Source organism: Protopterus annectens, chromosome 2.part0 (assembly GCF_019279795.1).
Source record: "Protopterus annectens isolate FY-2018-M chromosome 2.part0, PAN1.0, whole genome shotgun sequence".
Taxonomy (NCBI): Eukaryota; Metazoa; Chordata; order Ceratodontiformes; family Protopteridae; genus Protopterus; species Protopterus annectens.
The window spans coordinates 770,653,756-770,666,548 of NC_056728.1; positions in this window are offsets into that span (position 1 = coordinate 770,653,756).

The window sequence follows — 12,793 nt, forward strand, 5'->3', positions numbered from 1 at the left end:
AAAAACATGTTTGAAGTGCTGATCCATATGCCCTAATATAATCAACATACATGTAGACAACTATCAAACCACTGAAAAAGTTTATACAGGGCATATACACAGAGGTGGAGTTTGAAGCCATGTCAGTGGATATTATGACAAGTAAGGGCCAAAGACATAAGTCATGTGCCACAACTTCAGTCCTATAATAATGGTGTTGCTACAGTTACATGCACATCTGAACACAAGTAACACTTCCACCTCAGGAATATGGAATGCATCTCAGAAATTGAAAATGACCTGTTATACACTAATGACTACATATCACCACAAGAAACAACATAGATGCTATGTCACCCTGATGTTGCCTATATCCCATGGAATGCAGTCACAACTGCTGCTATATGATTCAGCATCAGAGTATAGAGAGTATCCATATATCAGTCACATACAACTTCTGGACAACCCTGTAAGTTGTTGGTCTCAAAATACTATAGACATTACAAGTTATTCTATTAACTATGGATATATGTTGATTCTGTCTGTACATTTTGCTCACTGGGGCTAATTTGTTTGTACCCATACAACTGCATACGGTGAAACCTCATTGTTACTGATGGGCATGTACACATATGCATATATACTGTGGCAGCCTACCCCCATCCTTTGTGTAAATGAGAGATTGTAATGCACAGAATTCCAAACAACATATGCATGAAAACATGTTTCAGTTGTCTTACCCAACATAACATTAACATAAATGTCTGATAATAACATTGTATTCCAACACAACAATGCCAGCAGGTGACAGCTTACCTCATTCAGTATATCCAGGAGTGAGGAGACTGATGTGCAGACAACTTTTAAGCACCATTTGCACCATACATAATGATATTCATTAGCATTCAATGTTTTGAAATCCCATTAAAAACATCTGCATAAGTGTTTGAATCTTGATGCATTAACCAGTAGCTCAGTATAAATGTACAGTGCTCGGTGCATTTGCCCAGTAGGTTTAAGTAAACAAGAATATCAGCCAAGAATCAAACCAGGGAATCTTTTGCAGTGGACAGCATTGTTTCCTCACAGCAAGAGGTTCCCTGTTTCAGTTCTTGGCTGGTGTGCCTTGTGTGCAGAGTCTGCATGTCCAAACTGTGTGAGTTTCCTCTGGGTTCTCCAGTTTCTTCCCACATTCCAAAGACATGCAGTAGATGGAATGGACACTGTAAATTGGCCATAGGTATGAGTGTGAGGGTAGGGTTGTGGTGTGGAAGAACAACAGTGGCAGGGTTAGCCAGCTGGTGGTGTAAACCTTGGCTCTAGATGATTATCACTGTTGAAGTGATACCCCAACCCCATGTGCAAAAATGGGGAAAAGGGGTTTTGGATAGATGGATGGATGGATGGATGGATTTGTAGTGTGCCCAGTGACTTCCAGTTGTTTGCCATCATCCTATATGTGTGAACTTTAAAATGTAATACTGATACATATCCTTATCAAACCATTGCTATCTGAAAACTGAGTAGGATCTCAGTTAGCATTCTTTTTGGAAAGCTTTTAAAGAAGACTTCAAGAAACATACTGAGGATGTCCACTGGGAGGAGGCTTTGTTGAGCTTGGACACCAAATTGGACAGATGACAAGACAACACAGATGCTCCTAGTCTATGCTGGGCATGAGCAGAGGATGTGTGCACATCCCAGGAACTTTGGGATGATTGACATCTGGAACTGGATTGTGATGGAGCATCATGAACAAATTGGGATCTACTGGGCTGGTGTACAGGTCTGCCACTGCTTTAATAAGCTACATCCGGGGACGCAGAGGATCTTTGCCAGAGAGTTGCAGAGGTCTGACACTAGCCACCAGCTGCCTACAGTAAGTTAGAAAACCCACACCTCAACAACGTCATTACCATATATATCTGTATTAGGTATATGTGTTTATGTAAGTCTATGTTTCAACAGTATTCCATGGGTATGTGTCTTAATAGTAGAAATTTACATGGAGAAAATTTTGCTCTGGTCATTAAAGTTAACATTCATGTGGCAATGCATTCTGAGGTTATCTGCAACTACCTTGGCCCAGTGTAAACATTATGCAGGCCTGCTGATTATAACTGTATATATATATGTATATATATATATATATATATATATATATATATATATATATATATATATACAGATTTCAAACATACTACTATTACTGCTATTCCATAATATCTGCTTTTAGAATATCTAACAAGCTGTGATGTTCATTAGGTTAAGCAAAGTGACTGTTGTTTGCCTGTGTGTGGGTTTAAATCTCACTGTAGCCTGTTTTTGAAAAATTATTGGCAGTGATTCATGTCGTAATGCCCAAGACATATGGAAGATCTATGTTTGTGTGGTAATTTGTACAGTACAGATTTTTACACATCTACCATGGCTATGGTGCTTTGACTCCTATAGTGTTTAGGCCATGGATGTCATTGCATTTCTGTGTAATTCACAGAGGTTCCGAGAAGCATTATGCACTATACTAATGTATTAGTGAATGCTCAGTAATATATACATTAGTAAACTCTAAAGTTTACAATTCACAACAGTCTTTTATAATCCATGCTGCTGTCATCAGGTTAATGACTCTAAGACCAATGCATGTCATCATGACTGAAAAATGTGAGAGTCTTGTAAATGCAATTTAAGTACAAGATGTGTGGATCTGTAATCCATATACTGCCTTATGGCTGTAGGGTTAGCACTATAAGTGGAAACATGGGTGGGTTTGAACCCCATGGTTGTGCAGTAATTTCTTCTTTTAACATATTTATAAAAGATCTACATGCATCCTCCAAAAAGAAACACTTAAACAACATGCAGTTGACTCCACTGTGAGATCTTCATCTAATAGTTCTTCCCAGTTATAATCAATCACTCAACAGCCTTTCAACTCCTTTGAAAACTGTCTCAGTGACAATTACTTTTCCTGAATCCAAGTAAGACAAAAATGCTCTTATTCCTCACCAGATCTCAAAAACACATAAAAGACACCTTCAAAATATCGTTTCTTTTGAAACTGACATTGTACCACACTTTAAGTTACTTGGTGTTATAATAGATGAACTAAAATTTGATCTTCATATTCAAAAGTACATAAAAACAATACACCAAAAATTGGGCATGCTCTATAGATCAAAAATATTCCTTAGCAAGTCTTCAAAAGTTACTCTAGCCAATGTATACCTCCTTCCTTCACTACTATATGCCTCACCCATTCATACAAATATTCATCCCTAAGATCATGAGCTGTGCTACAACAAAGTAGCTAGATTTGCAGCCAGTAAGACATGCAACTCCCATCACTGCTCTGCCCTCAGATATTTAAACTGGCTTGACTTACCTCACTACCTTAAGTTTACTAATCTCCTCTTTGCTCATAAAATGGTATAGAAATCCTCTTCCTGCAAAGCAACCAGCACTGTTCTTAACCTTTACCTCCCAAATTGCCCTCTTTGCTCATCAGGGAAACACCTCCTTGAAATCTTTAAACCAAAAAAATCAATTGGTCGTTGACTATATTCCTACTCAGTGGTCAAAGTCTGGAACAGTATTCACACAGATATTAGAGCAATGCCTTGTAGTCACATATTCTAACAATCTTTAAAGAGAATGCTCCTTAACTCTTGGTTATGTACATGTCTTACACCAGACTGACCCTACCCTTTATTTTTCCTTCTCTTTCCCTTGCTTTTCCCTGTTTCCTTTCCCTCTTCTCTAATTTGCCAAATCTCCAGTTACTTTAACTGCATTTTCTTATCTCTCCCCAAATGTAAAATCTCTTGCATTTATTTCATTCTCTTGCCCATATTTTACATGTTTATCATTGGTTATCACTATAGATAGTATTTGATTTGGTGTGTAATACTTATTATTGGTGATCAATATTCACTGTATGTTCGACTGATTTGACTTTAGTTATACTCTATATCGATTCCCCTACTTGATATTGCAGTTCATGTAATAATATTATGATGGTTATTAATTGAACTATATCTGTGGAACTTTTCTCCCCTGACCGGCTTTGAAAATGGGATTCATACCTAGTCAGAATTTCCCAGTAAACAAATGTCAAATAAATAAATAAATAAACAAACCCTTTAATGGCTATTTATTTGTTTAAAGTACATACTACTTTTTTTTGCAAATTATGACAGTTAAATTCAGTTGGCTGACATATGATAAATTGACATACCATTATTAGTTCATAGACTTTTACAACATTAAAAGAGATATTATGCCCATTAGCTCAAACGATTAATTAATAGGCCCATGTAAAAGTTTTGCCTATGTATAGGTTCAAAGCTTTCTTGACAGTTATGCATTTCCTATTACACAACATATGGGAAATCTATAGTTGTTTGGTAAGTTGTACATTACAGATTTTAAGCATCTAACATGGCTGTGGTGCATTGGTGCCTATCTCTCATCTCCGTTATCTGCAAAGCTTCTAGGAAACATCATACTTCTGTTAATGATGTGTGTGTAAATGTTGGGTAATCCATACATATGTTATCTCTACAGTTTAAATTACACAGTAGTCTGCCATAACCAATTACTTCTCTTTACTGACTGCCCTTCTACCTAAAGTACTTCTGAAGGCTTGAATCTTACATTTAAACAGTAATTCTGTTAATGGCTATTTATATGTTTCAAGTGTAGACATGCTTTCATGCAACTTATGACAGTTGGAAATCTGTACTGGTATAGTTCAGAAGTATCCCTGTAAGTTATGTAATGAAATGTAGCCACAGTTGCATATTATTGTTGTTGGAATCCCACTGCAGACAGTACCTATATCACTCGCCAAACCGAACAGTATTACAAATGTGTGTCTGTCTTTCATGAACTGTGCTATGAATGGTGGTACTTTTGTTTTGCTCTATTAGTTATTTATGTTAAGGATGTAACCGGTTTATGTTGCACAATGTATTTTGGATATATTATGTACAGTGCAGTGATAAATGTATATAGCATTAGTATGTAGTGCATATCGCAGCAGTTGTAATTTTCTTTTTGTTTTCATGTGATATACACACACAACTTTACATTTGACTAAATATATGTATATACATATATGTATGTATAGACATGTCCATACTAAATGACAAATGCATGTACAAATACACATTTAAGTCTATCTATTGATATATATATATATATATATATATATATATATATATATATATATAATATATATATATATAAACACACACACACACACACACGCATGCACACACGCATACACACACACACACACACACACACACACACACACACACACACACACACACACACACACACACACACACACACACACATATATATATATATATATATATATATATATATATATATATATATATGTCTACAGAGAGAGAGAGAGAGAGAGAGAGAAAACTCATAATATTGAAACCCGTAAGGTCAAACCCATTTCACTGAAAACTCATAACACTGAAAAAGTATAGAACTGTATAGAATTGTGTAGAATGTATGTGATGCTGTAATTTTTTATCATATGAGTTATTAGGGAAGTTTTTAGGACAGTATTTGTGAATTGCTGTACCCCCAGATCTGTAGATGTCCATATTAGATCAAAAGTCCGAATCCATTACGGGCGATGATACTTACACAAAAGTGCTTTTCACCGAAGAAGCACTTTCATGTAAGTATGCCTGTTGCGGAGGTTGTACTACTGTGCGGATAAGGGAAAATTCCCTTTTCCCCACTGTAGTGCAATCTTGGTGGGATAATATTAAAGTAGGGGGGTGTGGGTGGCACATCTCCCAACATGGGGAGGGGGTGCATGGGGGGCTTGCCCCCCTGCAAAAACGTTAATTTAGTGTTTTTATTTTCTTTGTTGAACACACTTTAACAAAAGCGATTTTTCAGTGAAAGCGCTTTCGTTAAAGTGTGTTTGACGGCAATGGACTTGGACTTTTGATTTTTCGATCAAAAGTCCTATATATATATATATATATATATATATATATATATATATATATATATATATATATGTGTGTGTGTGTGTGTGTGTATATGTGTGTGTGTGTGTATGTGTGTGTGTGTGTGTGTGTGTGTGTGTGTGTGTGTGTGTGTGTGTGTGTGTGTGTGTGTGTGTGTGTGTATTTTATAGGTTTTTACTTGGTTAATGTCCACAAAGGCTTTTTAAGACTAGCCATGCATCCCAAATCTCTGACAAATTCTGGCACCCTTAATTAGTATAAGCAGCGACTTGGGAGATGAAGCATTTACAAGCAGGGGGCTGAGAGATGAAACATTTTCAGGCAGCCTGTGTCCATTATAGACATAGGTGCTAAACCAGGAATTACTTTTCTGTTCCTCATGCAATTAAGAGACACTTGACTTGACTTAGGGAGGAATTCTGCTTCACATGGATGGGGAGCCTGTTCTAGAGAAGGGGTAGTTTCTGGGATACATACCTGTCTATCCAGCAGGTCCTATTCACATCACAGGCAAGGTTTAAGTATTTAGAACAGGTAATTCTGGTGCTGTTTGTTTTGTAGATATGCATGAGATCCAGCAGGATGGGGTCTGACAATGCCTTGTATGCTAGGCATAGATCTCCCCTCAACAGCTTGTAGGAGACAGAATATAGGTATAGAGCTTTAAGGTGGTCTGCATAGGACAAAGCCTGGAAAGCCTGGCAAAAAAACAAATCCCTGTCCAACCTCATTCTTTATAAACAACTCTGCAATCAGGCTAAACGCCTAGTCAACAAAATCAAAAAAGAATACTTCCAAGCTATCCATGACCAACATAGGCTTAACCCTAAAAGTTTCTGGGAAGCAATAGGTTCATAGGTAGGTACTATCCTATCTGCCTGAAGGCATTTATAAGCCTAGCCGGAATGTGTTGGCTTTTGCCACCCCCTTAGATTAGTTCCCTGTGCCTCTGTCCAGCAGAGCCATTGAAGTGATCCCTGGGGTAAACTTTCTGTTTCCCATTCACTCATCAAGGTTTCTCTTGAAGGGGGTTAGTGAGGAGCTCTGCCTAATGTAGATTGGAATCTTGTTCCAGAACATGGGAAGTCTCTGGGACAGGAATCTATCCCTTCAGCACATCCTAATTATTGTTGTGGTGAGGTTTAGATCCCTGGAGCGTGTGGCTCGAGGGGATATGCTTTTCTTTAGGTGGAGCATGTACATCAATTCTGGGTTGGACATGGCCTTATATGTCAGGCAGAGATCACTTCTGAGTAGATGGTATGCAACCGAGTACAGCTGGAGTTTCTTCAGTCAAGCTGCATAGGGCATCTGCTTGAGGCCAGTGATCCTCTTGGTGAGGTACTTCTGTGGTCTTTCCAGTTGTTGCAGGTGTCTTGTAAGGTACATCCCAAATAGGGCATTGTACTCTATGATGTGTCTGATGAGTGATGCATAGAGGGGCCCAATGATCTTTTTCGATCTGGATGCAAACAATTTTGTGATTAGGTGGGCCACATAGAAGGATTTTCTAATCACTTTGGCAATGTGATTATCAAAGGAGAGGTTACTATCTACTTGGGTCCCCAGATCCCTAGTTTGCAGTCATCTGTGAACTTAGTCAGCCATAATCCTCCTGTGCTTGTCTGTACCTCTGAGAAGTATATGCCGAACAGGAGGGGTCCTAGGACTGAGCCCTGGGGAACACCACTTGTAACTGGTTTAGTCAGACCTAGCTCCTGCAACTCTTACCATGTGGGTTCTGTCTGTGAACCAGTTGGAAACCCATCTTGTGACGTAGAGGTTTATGTTCAGGCTGGTGAGCCTGTCTTTAATACCTGAGTGAGGAATGGTGTCAAAGGCCTTTGCAAGGTCTAGATAGGCTGTGTGGACCACCATTCCCTCATCTATAGCTTTGGTAACTGTCTCAAAGATGTCCACCAGGTTTAGAAGGCATGATCTGCCCTTAACAAAGCTGAACTGAGTAGGGTCCAGTGATTTTAGAGGTTTCCAATGTCTCTGTTAATGAGATCCATGATGATGCACTCCAAAGCTTTGCAGACCAAGCTAATCTGGCTTATAGGGCAATAGTTACCAGGGTCTGTTGTGGCTCCACCTTTGTGGAGTGGAATAACAGTTGTTGTGCGCCACTCTGTGGGCATGTAGCCTGTGGGGAGGCTGAGTTTAGACAGTGTGTTTAAGTGAGTGGTTAGTTCATCTTTGAGCTTGTGTAGGACGCAGCCTGGGACACCATCTGGTCCCATTGATGTTGTGTTTTTGGCTTTGGAGAGGGCTGTTTTAACCTGAGTGTCTGTGATTTCAGGGGCACTACATTCTTCTGGTATAGTTATGGGCCCTTTTGGGGGTGAGAGGAGGGTGAAGTTTGCACTGAACCTGTCTGCCAGGATGTTGGCTATATCGGTCGGTTCAGTGTATTTTGTGCCATTCTGCACTAACTCTGAGCAGATCTGAGAATTGCCACTTAGATTCTTGACATAACTAAAGAATGCCTTGTGGTTATCTTTGGAGTCCATGGCAATTTTTCTTTCGAAGCTAGCCTTGGATGTTTTTATGAGGGAATGTAGTTTCTTGCTGATACTGATGAGGGATGTCTTCTCTTCTTGGGATTTTACTCTTTTCTGTACTAGCTTCCTCCTTCTATTGTATAGCTTGTTTATGGCAGGGGTCCACCAGACTGGTTTCCTTTTCTTGGAGGAGTGAGTCTTGGTTTTGTTTGGGATAGAACGATCCATGCATTCTTGTAGGTGCCCGCAGAGTGCATTAGTAAAGGATTTTGCAGCTTGGACAACGTTATCCTTTAGCATGGGGTTTTGAAACTTCCCACCTCGGTCTTAAGTAACATGAAGTTTGCTTTTGAAAAGTTTGTCACAGGGGTTTCTTTGACCAGGGGTGGTGGCGGAATGCAGATATCCAGAGTGAATAGTTTATGGTCAGATCTAACCAGCGAGGGGTTGACCTCCGGTGTGGAACACCGGTCACCCATGTTGGTGATGACCAGGTCCAATATGTTGTCACCTCTGGTGGGGGTGTTGACCAGTTGATCCAAGGTGTTTGAGTTTATAAATTCTAGGAAATGTTGGGCAAGGGAGTTTGTACTTGAGTAGTTCTCCCTGTTAATGTTTGACTAATTGAAATCACCCAATATCAGGGTGTTTGGTAGGACCTTTATGTTTCCCAGTGTTTCCAGGAATGTGAAGTGGGGGTCCTGGGACATGGTGGGTGATCTGTATCAAGCCTTAATTTGAATAGCAGTTTTGCCCATTGTTAGTTGCATGTGGATGATCTCTGAAGCATCGTGCTGTGCCACTAACCTGGAGGTGTGGGTATCCTTGGTGAATATGGATACGCCCCCACCTTTTGTATTTCGGTCCAGGTTCTGTGGCCGAAATGTATGGTATTAGTTGTAGCCTGGTAGTGCTGGGGTGCTGTCTGGAGCCTTAAACCAGGTTTCTGTTACTGCAAATATATCGATTTTCTCCATACTGAGGAGTTCCTCGAGTGCGTGCATTTTGAGGTTTAGACTTCTGGCATTGAGTAGCATTACCCTCAGTTTTTTGTTACTTGTGCTATTTACGGTGGTGGGTTTGCCTTTTGAGCCTTGCCTAAAAAAGGCACTATAGGGGGTGGCAAGAGCCTTGGCCAGTATTCAAAAGCCTAAGGGTGACAGGTGCAAGCCATCTCTAGCAAAGCACCATGGCTTGTTGAGCATGTCATCCCAAGCTGACAGACACTGGCTTCCCTTTGAATGACACCAGAAGCTTAGCCAATTGTTGAAATTGATAATTTTTTTCTCTATACCGTGGTATCATTCTTGGTGAGGGCAGGATGCTACTCAGGGTCAGAGTCATACCGGCCTGGGCTATGTGATCAGAGAGCTCCTCCATGTCTCTTTTCATGTAGTCCAGGGAGGTACAGCTCAGGTCATTCACACCAACATGGACAATGACAGAGTCATATTTGTACTTGTTCTGGAGTGAACTGAGTGCTTGTGTTATGTGGCGGATCCTGGCACCCGACAGGCATCTAACAGTAACCTTCTCCTTGTTCAGTCTAGTGAGTGGGACATCAGTGTGCCTGACTATAGAGTCACCTATTACTAGTGTGTTAGGTATGTTATTTTACCTTAAGGGCTGTGATTGTGTGGCACACTGGTTTTGTGAAGTATGTGTTTCATTGTTTGTGTTGGGGGGTGGAGGTTGCTTGGATGTCTGCTTTGGAGGTCTCTGTTGCTTCTCCAGATTTTTATTTAGAGCCTCCGAGTATGTTTTCATGTACTTATGTGTGTTTTTTGCCGGTGCTGGTTTCATAGATCTATGTGAGACTGGAGGTGTGATGCAAGTAATTCTCTTCTACTCTTGACTGCCTGGTCCAGTCTTGGGTTGAGAGAGCTTAGCCTCCAGTTTGGCTGTATAATTGCATCTCTCGCATGCATTAGTGTTTGGTGAAAGGAGGAGAGGGTTGTCTGTGTACATGAGGCAATTGTAACATTGCCTCAAAATGCCCAGATTCACCAGTTGGACCAGAGAGTACACCTGAAATTGCCCTTTGGACATGCCTGGATAGGTACAGTGAACTGTTTTACTGATTGGCTGGTAAGGTTGAATAGAGAGCCTTGTCCTTCTCTACAGTATGGGGGGGGGGGGGTCTAGTGCTAAGGTTTATTAGTACTTGCTATGAGTTTTCAGCAAGTACCGGTATGAAAAGTGAATGGTTTGAGTGCTTAAGTTGAAAGTTTGTCTAGTTCCAAGGGAAAAATTGAAGAGTAGACTTTGTGGAGATGGGATAGTTATACCCTAGCTAACCAGCACTGCCTTGCAAATGTGGGTTTTATAGCAGGAAAATGAAAGAGATAGAAATTAGCCCAAAATGGCCAATAAACTACTAATTCCTGGGCTGAAACCACTCCTCCAGGGCTGCTCAAAGCTCCCTCTCCCACAGTGAACAGAGAAATTCCTTCTATCCAAGTAAGGTATGGGCAAACACAGAAACTTGTAACACAGCCCTTTATTCAGCACTAACCTGAAAATTGGACTATACTAGCTTAAAAAAGTGGGAAAACAAGTATATATTTTTTTTTTTTCAGAAAATAAAGCAGATACAATAAAAAAACACTTTAAATGCACAGAAATGGCTATCCCACTTGAGTGTGTAGCCTACAACAGTTAAACAGGTAATTTAAACACTAAAACGACTTTGTTAAAGTGCAGGCAGTAAAATAAGTACAATATGTAGCTGAAACAAGCTTTTTAAATCACAGAAACTCTAGAAAATCAGCATTTTAGGTGGAATTAGCTAAAGGCAGCAAGAAAATGCAGAAAAATGATACTTAATCACTCCAAAGTCTCTCTTTTGTCTCTCTGCTGCTGTAGAACTCTGCAAGGCACCAGGCAGGAGCTTGCTGAGCTATATACTAGCACAAAAACCTTGCAAATGTGGGTTTTATAGAAGGGAAATGAAAGAGATAGAAATTAGCCCAAAATGGCTAATAAACTACTAATTTCTGGGCTGAAACCACTCCTCCAGGGACAGATAGTCTGCTCAAAGCTTCCACTCTCACAGTGAACAGAGAAACTTCCTTCTATCCAAGTAAGTTCAATCAACTCCCTTCTCCATCCTAGAACTAAAAACAACCAATGTCTACAACCCAATAAAACACCCTCTTAGCCTCCCTCTTTAACTCACACTTCATTGATACCATTTAGAAACTGACTACCACCTTTCCATCTATAACAACTAACCCAACAGGTACTCCACCTGTACACTCCTCTTCTATGCCTCTACCTGCTTTCACTCTAACACCCATACCCACCTCCACTATCAAAAAGTTTCTTTACAAACACAAACCCTGCTCCAATGCCCCTGACAACTTACCCGCCGAATACCTGCAACTCTCAGCCTCCTCCATTGCTTATCCTATTATCATCCTCCTCAATAGGTCTATTCAGGAATCCTATATACTTGGTATCTGGAAAAGAGCTTTCATTCTTCCACTTCGTAAAGGTGGCAACAACTTTGATATCTCTGACTTCCATCCTATTGCTATCCTCTCCCCAAACTTCAAAATACTTGAGAAATGTATTCACACTCAGCTCCTCAATCACCTGACCCAGCACCAAGTCATGTTCCCCACTCAACATGGCTTTAGGCCCTGACATAGCACCAACACCGCCCTCATCTCCTTCCTCAACACAGTCAATAGAGCTAGATATGCTGGCTCCTTAGTCTCTGCACTCTTCCTGTACTTATCAAAGGCTTTCAACACTATTTCCCACTCTCTTCTGCTTACTAAACTCTCTGATCTTGGATTATCTCTCCCCTACCGTACAATGGTTTAATAACTATCTCAGTAATAGGCAGCAATCTACCAAGTGGCAACCGTATTCATCTCCTTTCAAGACTACAAATACAGGTGTTTCCCAAGGCTCAATACTGGGGCCTCTCTTAATCAGCATATTTGTCAACAACTTTCACTCCTCTCTGACCCACAGCACTGTTATACAATATGCAGATGACTCAACTATTATTTGCTCTGCTAAATCTGTCCCTATACTACAGAAGCTCACCCAAGAAGCATTTAGTTCCACCGAAACATGGGTGTCCCAGAACCATCTCACTCTCAACCCCAATAAAGCAAAACTTTTAATATTTACCCCCACAAAATCTATCACAATTGACAAATCACTATTCTCCATTCATTCCCAAAACAACACAAACATAGAAGTCGTCCCCAGTACCAAATTACTAGGTGTCATCATTGATGACAAATTAACCTTCGACCTTCACATCCACAACAACATCAAAAAACT